Source organism: Theropithecus gelada, chromosome 18 (genome assembly GCF_003255815.1).
Source record: "Theropithecus gelada isolate Dixy chromosome 18, Tgel_1.0, whole genome shotgun sequence".
In the NCBI taxonomy this organism is placed as follows: domain Eukaryota; kingdom Metazoa; phylum Chordata; class Mammalia; order Primates; family Cercopithecidae; genus Theropithecus; species Theropithecus gelada.
This window is the reverse complement of record NC_037686.1, coordinates 56,759,532-56,774,153: the sequence shown is the minus strand read 5'-3', so window position 1 is coordinate 56,774,153 and position 14,622 is coordinate 56,759,532. Positions and strand designations below refer to the sequence as shown.

The 14,622-nt window shown below is 44.3% G+C and overlaps 1 protein-coding gene across 5 annotated transcripts in view; it reads right to left on the bottom strand.

Moving 5' to 3' along the window:
* LOC112611428 (serpin B8) overlaps positions 1-4,289 on the bottom strand; it is a 51,868-nt gene extending 47,579 nt beyond the window's left edge. For 2 of the 5 annotated variants that reach the window (XM_025365205.1, XM_025365206.1), the window contains exon 1: positions 4,153-4,288. The gene's annotated coding sequence lies outside the window, so the exon portion shown is untranslated. Of the gene's footprint in view, positions 1-4,152 lie in introns of all 5 variants that reach the window. The other 3 variants (XM_025365203.1, XM_025365207.1, XM_025365204.1) reach the window with 3 other exon arrangements.
* Positions 4,290-14,622: the final 10,333 nt, after the last annotated feature.

Sequence of the window (14,622 nt, the reverse complement as noted above, 5' to 3'; positions counted from 1 at the left end):
GTTTTGGGAGGAGACAATGAAAAATAAATGCCATAATCCCTTACCAGAAGCTTACACCCTAAAGAAGACACACATATAGAAATGCGTAGTTTCAAACCAGTCAGATGCTCTATAACAGGATAATTTTCAAAGTGCTAAGGAAGTCCTCAGAAAAGAAAAAAAAGAAAAAGAAAACCACCTCTATAGAATCCTGGAAAGACCTTCCAGAGAAGCTGGCTGAAGCTGGCTTTAAAAGCTGGGCAGGCCAAGCTAATTTATAGATTCAATGCCATCCTCATCAAGCTACCAATGACTTTCTTCACAGAATTGGAAAAAACTACTTTAAAGTTCATATGGAACCAAAAAAGAGCTCACATTGCCAAGACAATCCTAAGCTAAAAGAACAAATTTGGAGGCATCACAAGTACCTGACCTCAAACTATACTACAAGGCTACGGTAACCAAAACAGCATGGTACTGGTACCAAAACAGAGATATAGACCAACGGAACAGAACAGAGGCCTCAGAAATAACACCACACATCTACAACCATCGGATCTTTGGCAAACCTGACAAAAACAAGAAATGGGGAAAAGATTCCCTATTTAATAAATGGTGCTGGGAAAATTGGCATATGTAGAAAGCTGAAACTGGATCTCTTCCTTACATCTTATAGAAAAATTAATTCAAGATGGATTGAAGATTTAAATGTTAGACCTAAAACCATAAAAACCCTAGAAGAAAACCTAGGCAATACCATTCAGGACATAGGCATGGGCAAGGACTTCATGACTAAAACACCAAAAGCAATGGCAAAAAAATAAAAAGCCAAAATAGACAAATGGGATCTAATTAAACTAAACAGCTCCTGCAAAGCAAAAGAAACTACCATCAGAGTGAACAGGCAACCTACAGAATGGGAGAAAATTTTTGCAATCTACCCATCTGACAAAGGGCTAATATCCAGAATCTACAAAGAACTCAAACAAATTTACAAGAAAAAAACAACCCCATCAAAAAGTGGGCAAAGGATAAGAACAGACACTTCTCAAAAGAAGACATTTATGCAGCTAACAGACACATGAAAAAAAAAAAAATGCTCATCATCACTGGTCATCAGAGAAATGCAAATCAAAACCACAATGAGATACCATCTCATGCCAATTAGAATGGCGATCATAAAAAAGTCAGGAAACAACAGATGCTGAAGATGTGGAGAAATAGGAATGCTTTTACACTGTTGGTGGGAATGTAAATTAGTTCAACCATTGTGGAAGACAGTGTGGCGATTCCTCAAGGATCTAGAACTAGAAATACCATTTGATCCAGCCATCCCATTACTGGGTATATACCCAAAGGATTATAAATCATGCTGCTATAAAGACACATGCACATGTATATTTATTGTGGCACTATTCACAATAGCAAAGACTTGGAACCAACCCAAATGTCCATCAATGATAGACTGGATTAAGAAAATGTGGCACATATACACCATGGAAAAGTATGCAGCCATAAAAAAACAATGAGTTCGTGTCCTTTGCAGGGACATGGATGAAGCTGGAAACCATCATTCTCAGCAAATTATCACAAAGACAGAAAAGCAAACAGCACTCATAGGTGGGAAATGAACAATGAGAACACTTGGACACAGGGCAGGGACATCACACACCAGTGCCTGTGGGGGGGCTGGGGGGGGAAGAATGGCATTAGGAGAAATACCTAATGTAAATGACGAGTTGGTGGGTGCAGCAAACCAACATGGCTCATGTATACCTATGTATCAAACCCGCACATTGTGCGCTCGTACCCTAGAACTTAAAGTACAATAATAATAAAAAAGAAATAACCCAAATGTCCATCAAAAACAGAATGGATAAATGGATTGTGGTATATTAGTATAATGGAATACAGACCAATAAAAACTAAAAGAACCACAGCTATAAGTTCTTCTAGTTTTTGACGTGGACAATTCCCACAAATAATGTATTAAAGGAGCAAGTCACAGAGTAATGCAGTATTATTCCATACACATAAAGTTCAAAACCAGGCTAAACTAAATCATTCTTGATGCATGTGTACGTAGTGAAACTGTCAAGAAAAGCAATGTCGTTATTACCATGAAACTCAGGAAGGTGGGGATACAGAGGGGAGGGAAGCGGATGCGATGAGGGAGGAGGGTGTCATCACCTGTAGGGAAACAGGCAGGGCCTCCATCGATGACAATATTCCAGTTATTAAACTGGGTGATGGGTTGTACTGCTGTTCTTTATAATTTAATACACATTTTAAATGTTCTTTTGTATTTATTCCATAGGTAATAAAACTTATTAAAACCACATATCAAAAAAATAAAAAATAAATAAATAATAAAAGCTGGGCAGGCATTCCATGGGTGGTGAAATGGGGGATGCAAATAATAGGCTGAGGAATTAGCAGGTGCCAAGAATGTGGCAGGAAGACAAAGGGCATGGTTTGTGCTGTGTCCCTGGGGTGGGTTTCCATGGTTTCCTGTGAGCCACTTGGTAGTGAGACAGGATGGACCCTTATGCCACATTTAGGAGTTTGAACTTGAGATTATGGTCTGGAAAGCCATGCATGGTTTTTAAACAAACGTCTCATATGAGTGCACTGGGGCTTTAGAAAGACGATCCGGCTCAGCATTCAGTCTGAAAAGAGGCTGGGGAGCTGGCAGGTAGGCCACCACCATGGGCCGGGGAATGCTGGGGATTGTCTGTAATAGAGAAGTGGGGGCTGGAATTGCCAGGCAGAGTGACAGCTCACACAGGGATACAGCGCAGGAGGGTGAAGTCCCGAGGTGCCTAGCTGTTATAAATTCATACTTAGGGTGGGTCATCAACCATTGGAATTTTATATGAGGAGTCAGGCTGGAATGGGGAATATGACTTGTTCCATTTGAGATGTGTGGAACACACCATACCAGGTAAACCTGTCACAAAGACAGCCAAGGATGTTTGTAAACACAGTTAGGGACTGGGGATGAGTAGACGATCTAGAGCCAGAGACCTGGGGCCACCAGCATCCCGATTCCGAGAGGTACCATGAAAATGGATGAAACTACGCAGAATATCTACTGGAGGCACAAGAGAAGAAATCCACCTATTTTTGGGGCATTTCAAATATATGGAGGTAGTAAAAGGAAGAGACACAGGAGGGCGACGGAGAGAGAGAGCCCGCGTGCGAAAGGGAGACTTCGACCCAGCCATCAGGACGTGCTGGCAGAACTGGGGAGACGAGTCTGCCCCTCCGAGGGGACCCAGGGAAGGGGGCGCGGTCTACACAGAGCCCGAGGCAGGGAAGCCGGAGGGGCCCGGAGAGCAGCCCTGGGTGAGGCCGTTTAGAATGCGGAGGTCTCAGGAGTGGAGCAGCAGCCAGAGGACTGAGAGTGTCTGGAAAGTGAGGAATTGGTTAAAGTAACGCCGGTGGGTGGCTGCGACAGAGAGGGGCGTAGGTGAAGAAGCACCCACCCCCCAAATCCCGTTTGACAGGAAGCCAATGAAGAAGGGAATGTGAGAGATACAGAAAAATGAAGGCAGGGATGGAAAGAACGGAGGGAGGGGACAGGGAGGGGAGGAGAAGGTGCAACCAATAGGCTGTAAGCACAGGAGCAGGCGTGGGTGCCAGGGGAGCAGGGACTCGGCGCCTCCTCGATCTACCCCAGGCGCCCCGGAAATTCCAGGCCCGGGCGTCTGCACTCCCCGAGCCTCCTCCGCAGCCGCGGCTCCTCCCAGTCGCCCTACCCGGGCTCGCGCCCGAGCTTCCGGCGCTTCCAAACCCACTGCTCGCGTCACCCGCCGCTCCCACCAGGCAGCAAATCGCAGGCGGAGAAACAGACGCTTCCTCTCTAGGGGCAGCTTCCGAGTCAGGGAGGGTCTGCGCGCTCCTGCTCTCTGAGCCCGGCCCTCGGCCTGGGCCGGGTCTCTTGGTGGGGCTCGGGACCCCGGCTGGTGCCAGGGCGACCCCCACAGCCCCGCGACTCTTTCCCGGCCACCTCCCACCGTCATTCCCCTACTTCCTGCCCGCCTTTGCCTCGCTCTGAGTCCTGCTTTGGCCTTCCTCCCTCCCCGCTCTCTCCCGCGCTCCAGGGAAGAGGTGGCCGCCGCGGGAACCTGGGCACCTGCGTGCCTGCCCCGCCTGGTACCTGGGAGAGGCCCCCACCTCCTGCTGCTGCTGCCGCCGCTGCCGCCGCTGCTGCTGCTTCGACTATTCCTCCTTTGTAGATGCTTCACGTCCGCCTTGATTGAGGGCAAGGCTTCCGGCAGATGACTCAGAACCGTTCGATTGCGCTGGCCTGTGCAATCCCTGATTCTTTGGGCCTGTGTGGATGTCTGCGGGCACCGGAGAGAGGGCCGGTGACTGGTCCTTGGAGGGTGGTTGTGGAAGGCTTTGCTCAACAGGAAATTGGTTTGTTTTTCTGGATTAGTATGTTCAGTACCCGTGTGTCGGGTGTGTGCGTGCAAGAGCACTCTCAAAGTGAGGACTTGACTTTGAAAATTAACTAAAGGCAAAATCAGAAGTTAAAGTTGCTAAAGTCAGCAGTTTCCAAGCTGTTTTGGCGTGACACTCATCAACACAAGTTTCCACACGCATCCCCAATGGATCGCTATGAATTTATACGTAATAATGTGCTCAATACTAATGTATTCTAAATGCTATAAAACATATAAACAAATTTAAATTTGGATTGACAGCAATCATGGGGGTAAAGGTCTCAGGAAATGGACTGATTTAAATGGAATAAAGAGCATTGGTTGTACTTACTAAACCTTGACATTTGATTTTCAGTACATATACTAATCACTCAAAGATATTTGATTGGAATCTAATGAGTAAAAATCTATCCTCTTGAAACCAGTTTTTAAAAATAATTTAATTTTTGGCCGGGCGCGGTGGCTCACGCCTGTAATCCCAGCACTTTGGGAGGCCGAGACGGGCGGATCACAAGGTCAGGAGATCGAGACCATCCTGGCTAACACGGTGAAACCCTGTCTCTACTAAAAATACAAAAAAATTAGCCAGGCGTGGTGGCGGGCGCCTGTAGTCCCAGCTACTGGGGAGGCTGAGGCAGGAGAATGCTGTGAACCCGGGAGGCGGAGCTTGCAGTGAGCTGAGATCGCGCCACTGCACTCCAGCCTGGGTGACAGAGCAAGAGTCCGTCTCAAAAAAATAATAATTTAATTGTTATATGTCAACAGTTTGAAGCCCACCGAAACTATTCTTTTTGGAAGATTTTTATGAAGGTTAGAAACCTACATTTCCAAGTTTTTAAAGTTTTCTTCTATGAGAATTTTAACATTTTTAAACAACAAAATCATACAATTATGGAAAAATATCCCAGGAGGGTTCTCAAAATGATGACCCCAGACTCTTTCAAAAAGCAGTTTATTTCTCATTCATGGAAAAGATGCATATTTACCTGAAAGGCATTCAACTGTATCTTTTTTCAAAAACGTTTACTAGGTATTCCACTACTGACAGCCTCATCACAGAAAAGGTCAGCATAGGAGGAAACAGTAGCCTTTCACAAAAGAAAAAAAAATGCAAATGTGTAATTAATTCTTTTTTTTAAGTACAGTTGTTGTAAATGATGAGTTGACGGGTGCAGCAAACCAACATGGCACATGTATACCTATGTAACAAACCTGCACGCTGTACACATGTACCCTAGAACTTAAAGTGTATATATATATACGTACACTTGTATGAGATAACAAAGTCAGCATTTTTCAAAAGACTGATGGCTGCTTTCCTGCTTACTACAAAGTATTATAAAAGTTCTGCTATTTAACATCCTAGGTTTTTGTTTTTTAAAACTGCAGTGATACCATCTGGTGGCAAGCATTCCTCACAATATCTCGCTGAAAGTGAACGCACAAGAATGTTACTCTCAACCCTATTTTGGATGAAACAGTGCTCCTCAGTGTCTATGTAGAGGTTCAAAGAGCCAAGTTTTGGTTCAAACCCAGTTATCCCAGATCCCAAAGTCTGTGCTGTTCTGCTTCCAGAGAGGAACCGGGCAGGCTAAACAGGAATCAGAGATAGACATGGACACTCAAGTTGAGAGCCTTACAGAACAATGTTGAAAAGTAATCTTTGCCACTTCAGGTTTCTATTAGACCCCTACTTTCCAGAGGGTTCTTACTCTGTAAAATCTTTCAAAAATCTCAGCCCTAACCCATCTTGGACTGAACATGATTGGGATAAAAAGTAGCTAGGGACTATTTCCCAGGGTCTCAGGCAAATGGTGGTGAAGGGAAAGTCTTAATCTGAAACATCAATACTACCAGGGTTTCCACTCTACTCCCACCATGGAGGAGTAGCCAACTGTCCCCTTGACTAGATTTAGCTTATCCTAACCCTCTGTTTTAAGGAAGGAAGTAGACCTCTTCCTTCCTCCTTCCCAGGACATAAGTGCATGAGTAACTTTCGTTCCTACATCCTTCATCTCTTTACTATTTTGCAAAGTCTTAGCACGTAAATATGCTCAGTATCTCACATACTAAAAACAAACGTGCTTTCTTTACCTTTTATACCTTGTAGCTACCACCCAGCTTTTTCATTTTTCCATTCACAATTTCTTTATAAAAAGTGTACCTATAGGCTGTTGTCCTTTTTTCACCGTTAATTGACTTTTGACTCCACTGCAGTTAGACATCCACCCAAACATTCTCTGAAATTGCTCCTGAAAGGGATACTAATCATCTTCTAATTGCCTTGGCCAAAAGATACATCCCAGGTCTTATTTGATTTTGTTTGTTGGCGACATTTAGTCCTTTCCTCTTTGACCTTCCCAGGATGTCCAGCGCACCCTTCCTTTCATTCCTGACTCTTTTGCCTGGTATCCTGATTCCTTTCCTGCCATTCTAAGCCCTCTTCTTTTCACTATAATATGATCTTGTATGACCTCCACTATATCCATAGGTTCATGTTTCAACTTTCAACTTATTCAAAATCTCTAACCTGTCTTGAGCCGTAGATGTTACCTGTATACTACTGGATATCTCTCCAAAACCTGTTTCCCTCCCCACTTCTTTTAACTAAATGATCAAAAGTCCTGTTATTTCTATCACTTTTGTGTTCCTCCCATCCATACTCTCTCTCTTACCTCCATCATCTCTCATGTCTCTCCTAAACAATTAATTTTCCTACCTACAGTTCTGATCCATGCCAACCCACTGCCTATGCTGAAGTTCAGGTAAACATTCCAATTCTAATTATTTTATACCTCAGTTTAAAATCCTTTATAACATCCTCTTATCCAAAAAGATACATTACAAACTATTGAGCAAGGAGTGTAAGCCTCTTAACGTCTTGATTTCTCCCTTCTTTTCTTTAGAGCCATAGCAAATGATTTACATTCCTTCATATCCTCTATTCATATACATGGGGTTCCTGGCATGCAAGCTTGTCTTTCAAAATTCAGTTCAAATAATGTCTCCTGCAGGAAGCTTTTGCAGAGCTCTTCAGTTTGGGAATTCTGCTTTTAAAGATCCACATTCCGGCCGGGCGCGGTGGCTCAAGCCTGTAATCCCAGCACTTTGGGAGGCCGAGACAGGCGGATCACAAGGTCAGGAGATCGAGACCATCCTGGCTAACCCGGTGAAACCCCGTCTCTACTAAAAAATACAAAAAACTAGCCGGGCGAGGTGGCGGGCGCCTGTAGTCCCAGCTACTCGGGAGGCTGAGGCAGGAGAATGGCGTGAACCCGGGAGGCGGAGCTTGCAGTGAGCTGAGATCTGGCCACTGCACTCCAGCCTGGGCGGCAGAGCTAGACTCTGTCTCAAAAAAAAAAAAAAAAAGATCCACATTCCTACTCTGCACCCCAAACCAATTAAGTCAAGATCTCCTGGGGGAGGGAACCAGGCCACAGTATTTTGTAAAACTCGCTCAGTGATTTCCCTGTGGAATCCTAAAAGTAACTGTTCCCAAGAACTCTCCTCAGTAAGTCTTGGTGCAGGATTCGCCCCCATCTTTTCTCCATGACTTTGAAACCCCTCTCTCTAGTGGCTACAGACTCACATTTGAACTGTGCCCAAACTTACTTGCTCGGCGAGTTGAAAATGCCAAGGTCACTTCCCCGTTGTGCATCAATTTCTCCTTGCTGGTCAGAACTAGATCCAGACTTTGGACCCCACTTGGTCCATCCACTCCTTTTCCTCTTTGACCAGCAAAACAAATTAAATGATGAAAAATGCTTGTCTCCTCCGTGAAACTTCCAGCAAATATCTGGTGGTTTGAAGTCCTTTACAAAGGATATAATTTGGCCCCTGGGAGTTTGGTTGTAAACACAGATATATCCCATGTAGGAAATACAGTGCATGCAGGTGCAAAGAGGCACAAGATAGCACCATGAAAACCATGACGTATCCAGGCCTGCAGTGGTTCAGATAGTGTGGATGAGGCACTGCAAGAGAGCGTCTGATGTGTCCACAGGGCCATGTGGACTCTGTTGGTGGGGTTTCTTTGTTCCCTTGTGGACTATGGGAAAACACAAAAGGATTTTAGGCTGGGGAGAAACATGGTCATATTTGTATTTACGAAGGTCCCTTGGGCTGCATCATGGAGTATATTGTAGAAGGGTACCATTGCCTGCAGTGTGTCCCTAACCATGTGTTAGGGACAGAGCATGGGTGAGAGTTGAGGAAAGCTGAAATGAAGCGGAGGCAGGAGAAATGGACAGGAGGACATGGCCTTGAGGAATTTCCAGGACATAAATTTGGCATCATTTCTTGGACCATGAAAGGAAGAGGGAGCAGGAAGAATCAAAGATGAATCTAAGAATGAACAAACCTAATTTTTGGAATAACGCAATGAAATGTGGAACTGGTCTGTTCTCCTAGTTAAGGAATTTGTCTGCAAGTCTATATTCATGAAGATTAATTGTATTTATTTTCTGAGTATGGACAATTTAAATGCTGGTCCCTAAAGGGAAACCTCTCTCTCACAGTACCTGAAGCCCAATTTCAGAGTGAGCCTGAACAGGCTCCCCACTCATGAAGCTTTCCCCTGGCCCACTGGGGAGGCGACAGGTAACTGATAATGTTCCAGAGTATATAATTCAGTGCCTCAGAAACTGTCCTCAGCCTCATCTTCTGTCTTCTTGCCTCATACCTAACTTCACATCTCTTCAGTTGGTACTGGGGAGTATCTGCTGGTTCTCAACTCCTGACTCAACCTTGACCTAGTTTTGTCTGACTCCCTTGGCTCCTGATTTTGTGGACCCCAGGAAGGGCACAGTCCTAGGCTAGTCTCAGGTTGAGCTACCAGCGCCTCCAAATTAGACTTCCACTTGTCAGGAGGAAAGTAGAGTCCAGGCATAACTGGAGCTTCCTAGGGTGGTTTGAGAGCTCTGTACTCCTTGTTATAAAATGAACAAATACTCCACCTTGAAGAGTCTCACGGGGTGGGGCACAGTGGCTCATGCCTGCAATCCCAGCACTTTGGGAGGCTGAAGTGGGCGGATCACCTGAGGTCAGGAGTTCCAGACCAGCCTGGCCAACATGGTGAAACCCCATTTCTACTAAAAATACAAAAACTAGCCAGGTGTGGTGACAGGTGTCTGTGATCCCAGCTACTAGGAGGCTCTGAAGAAGGAGAACTGCTTGAACCTCAGGAGGTTGCAGTAAGCTGAGATCGCGCCACTTCACTCCAGCCTGAGAAACAGAACGAGACTCTGTCTCAAAAAAAAAAAAAAAAAAGTCTCACCGGAATTCCAATATATCCTTCAGTGACTGACCATATACTCCAGCAACAGTTAGTTACTTCATATATGCCGGCCACACCTCTCAATCTTCCATGAGATTCCCAGCAAGCGTCCCTGGTTTTGAGAAAGTGTAAAAAAAAACAGCAACAAAAACAAAGCACACTTGCTTCAGCTAATTAATGCTAAAGGAACAAAGATAGCATCATAAAATGTAAGCATTTGAAGGAACCATATTGTTGACGCTGTTCCTTATATTTTGCAGGGGAGGATGTGAAACAGAGGTAGTTTGTGTGATTTGCCCAGAGTCCCATGAAGAATTCATGGAAGAACTGAGACTACAGTTGGTATGACCACATTCCCAGAGAACTGCTTTTTCCGCCACACCCTGCAGTAATAATATTGTCACAAGACAATTGGACGGTGTTTCACATATTCAGTGATGGAAGAAGAGTTTAATTGAAATGAATAAATGTCAGGAAAAATTAATTCAATTGTGATAACACTTAAGGAATGGAGTGTTCACTCTCTAGGAAAAGTTGGACTAAATGATGAAGTGGAGTGTCCCTGTATGTGATCTGTGGTGCTATTTTGCTGTAGGTAAATTCTTATTTTTAACTTCAAATGTGCTCTGACTGCATTAGTGCCAATTTTTTTGAGACCGGTGTACCTACCCTATTGGGTACATTCAATTGACACAAGTACATTCTCTTTTCAGTTCTCCCACCACTTCTCTCTATTCAAACAACTAAAACCTTCTTGAATATTATTTGGTTAGTCCTTTGAGTTAATGAATCATTTTACAGGATCTGCTTCAGACAAATTAGTACTGCTTACTAACAGCACAATCCTAAATTCAAAAGACTACTGAGTTATCAAGTGGATGTCTGGATCATCCAAAATATACTGGCTGTGGTTTGGGTATGGATTTTTGTCCCCACCAAAACCCACACTGCGATTTAGTTCCTGGTGTGCCAGTGTTCTACTTAGGGAGAGGTGTCTGCGTCATATAGGTGGATTCCTTGTGAAAGCCTTGGTCCTGTTCTCCTGGTAGTCAGTGAGGTAGAATTAGCTCTCATGGAATGGATTAGTTCCTCCAAGAGTGGGTTGTTATAAAGTAAGCTTTCTCCCCGTGTTTGGTCCCTCTTCGCATGTACCTGCATCCCCTTTGACGTCTTCCTCGTTGAACCTGCAGGTTCACTGCAACCTCCGCCTCCCAAGGTTCAATGTCTTTTAACACAGCACAAAAGCCCTCTCCAGAAGCCTGGGGATGCCAGCGCCATACCTCTTGTATAGTCTGCAGAACATGAGCCAAACAAGCCTCCTTTCTGTATAAACTACCCAGCCTCAGGTATTCCTGTATAGCAACGCAAAACAGACTAACACAATGCTTATATTAAAATGTCTAGATTGTTACCAAGACAAATGTAAGCAATGAAACATACATGTTGTAGAGCATCTGCTGACCAAGGGTATGGAGAACGCAGTGGACCTTAATGTGAAAAGCATTACATTAATATGCCTGGTATTGTATTTCAAGGAACTTATAAAAGAAAAAAGTCTTCTGATGTGGCATTGCCTGGAAACTGCCATTAGTCCCTCATTAGTGAATTGTCAGTCTCTCCGTTAATTTGAAGGAGGTTAAGGGGAAGTATTAAGTAACAGAGTTTGGAGGCAATTAGAAAGGTCTCTTTGGTTTCTAAATGTATCTTTTTGTGCTTTGATTGAATGTGTTGCAGATAGGAAAGTTGAATGGGAGATATCTTGATATCCTCTCAGATTTTAGCTTATCAATAGTTACTATTGATTGTTGAAACAGTGTGAGTTCATGCCACTTGTTCTAGTGTCCTGTCTGGTTCAGGATTAATCTCAGAATTTTCAGTTTTTAGTGGAGTAGTTTTTCTAATATCTGCATTCCCTCAAGCCAGAATGTGTTTGGTAGACCCGCACTGTGGACTTCAAGCTTCTGCCACACTCTTTCATAATAGTATGAAAGATGTTTATTCAGTTATATTAGGCAGTGTTCACTCTGCAAACAGAAACTACATCAGAGATTTGAAGAGAAGAGAATTAATATAAAGAATTAGTAAGTAATAGATTTTTTAAAAAACACTGTAATGGGAGCAGATATAGAAGGTACAAAAGAGGAATGGTCATTTCATGTCTTGGGGTAAGTGGAAAAAAAAAGAGCTAGAGACTTAGGAAAAGACATATGTTATGGACTGTATTATGTCCTCACAAAATTTTTATGTAAAAGCCCTAACCCCTAAGATGATAGTATCTGGAGATAGGGCCTTTGGGAGTTGGTTGGGGTAAAATAAAGTCAGGAGGGTTGGGCCGTCTTGAAGGAATTGGTGGCATTAAAAGAAGAAGAAGAGAGAAATTGCTGTCCCTGTCATGTGAACATAGTTAGAAGGTGGCCTTCTGCAAGCCAGGAATAGAACCCTCATCAGAAACCAAATCTCCTAGCATCTGATCTTGGACTTCCCAGCCTCCAAAACTCTGAGAAATGCCAGTTGCTTAAACTGCCCAGTCTATGGTATTTTATTTTTATTTTTATTTTCTGAGACAGTGTCTCACTCTGTTGCCCAAGCTGGAGTGCAGTGGCATGATCTTGGTTCACTGCAACCTCTGTCTCCTCGGTTCACGCGATTCTCCTGGCTCAGCCTCCTGAGTAGCTGGGACTATAGGCAGGTGCCACCATGCCCAGTTAATTTTTTTGTTTTTGTTTTCATTTTTGTATTTTTAGTAGAGACGGGGTTTCACCATGTTGGCCAGATGGTCTCTTAACTCCTGACCTCAGGTGATCTGCCCACCTTGGCCTCCCAAAGTGCTGGGATTACAGGCATGAGCCACCACACCCAGACTATGGTATTTTATTATACCCATGACTAACGTGACTGAATGTCCCAGGGCTGATATTCAGAGTTCCTTGAAGGTGTGGCTGCCACAGGAACATGCAGTCTGCAGTGACTATGCAACTTGCCAGATGGCCAAAGCTGGCTTACAAGAAGCTATATGCCCTTGCTGGAGGGTGTGGGCAGGCTGTGGCTGGTCCGTAGAAGCAAATGCCTGGTAGGAAATATAGTTACCAGAAGCTGCATCTTGACCAAAGGCAGAAATGACCACTGTGTGGAGAAAGCATGCCCTGAGAATGTGGCTACAGATGACCAAGTGGGCTGCTGGGTGCCTACACTGAATAATCCTAAGATCAGAATCCAGAAGTGCGTTTCTACTGCTATCTTCTTACAGTGTCTCTTCAGCTCCCTCTACTGGCAAAGCCGAACACTGGGCCAGTCAGTCAAGTTCATGTTGTAGGATCCAGGTTTACTACCATAAAGTCCGCAAAGGTAGATTTAGAGCTGATAAACAATAAATTGATACCTGGCACAGCAATGGAGTTATCAGGCAAACCTGTCATTAGATTTGGGATGATAACTAGTGAATTTGTCTCTGTTCCGGATCCTCTCCAGAATCCTTCAAGGAAAATATGTAAGGAATTCACTGATAAAACATTGTATGCTTGGTCACAAGTAGCTAGAGAAAGCAAACTACTTCCGACCTAGCACGGTGGCTCACGTCTGTAATCCCAGCACTTTGGGAGGCTAAGGCGGGTGGATCACGAGGACAGGAGTTCAAGACTATTATAGGTGGGAGAAGAATTTTATGCTGCACTCCCCAACAGCCACTAGATATGCCAATCAGGTGTGCATGGTCCATGCTATGACCTGTGAGTATCAGATTAACGTCAGCTTGTGCAGCAAGCCCACAGGACTGGAAACCTCCCTCCAGTCCTCTGCCCCCTCCATCTCCTTCAACACAGAAGCTTCAGGTCAGGAAAGGAAAGGCCATCTTTCACATGCCGAAGAGCATCAGCTTCTTGAGGGGTGCCTCATGCGGGTACAGCCTGCATCTTCTCAGTCTCTAAACCATCCCCTACTGTGGACCTCTCCTTTGCAGTTGTGGCCCTGCAGCCCTCTTTGAGAAGACGGATGCAAGAGCCTTAGAGTTCCCATTTATTGATGCATAGGAGGAGTGAAGGCTCTCAGGACCTCCATTCAGGACTCCTGGAGGGGGCAGCAATGCTTCCAGAGTTCATAGCACCCAGATGCACCTGACCTTAGGTCTGTTATCCCAGGATGCTCATCCCTGGGTCCAGGATGATGTGCTTTTGGTGCCAGAAGTTTCCGAGTCCCACTTTTCAGATGGGATAACACAGCCAAAGAAATCAGACTTCATGTTAAAGGGAGACAGGTTTCTGTTCCCTACTCTTCCTGCACTATGCTGACAGCTGCCCTTCTGGTAGGAGCTGATATAGGCACGTTTCATGATAACAAGAGGAAGAGATTACCCATGGCTCTTCTGGAGGTACCAGGCTTGTTTGAGTAATTTTCCGGTTTTTGGCATTACCAGACATTGGATCCACATTCTACTTCATTGCTAGCTACAAGAACTTGTTCGAGTTACTTCTGAGTCTCAGATTCCTCATGGGTTTATTATCCCTGAGGATTAAATAATCTATGTAAAATGTCCAATGCAAAGAAGGTATTCAGTAAACATCTCTGAAGAGGTGAGATAAACTTTTTTCCCTAGAATTCAATTCTAAATGGAACTCACTTTGTGGATCCTTACAAGAAACACTACATAGTGTAAAGGAAATGTCTTAGTGCAATTTCACAAAAGACATGGAGTTATTATTTGGGAGGCTGGACCTTTTGCTATAGTTGTTTTGATCATCTCATATTCACCTTGTTGGTGAAGGAGGGATCTCCCCCGCTAAATAGTAGGAGACAACCAGACACATAGCATGAGACACTGGACAGATGAAACTGGCAGCAGTTTATTAGTCACATCTGCTAAGAGCCCAAGGAGGGAGGTCACCGCATGCCATGCAGGGTCACAGGAGAGTTGCATTTGGGAAA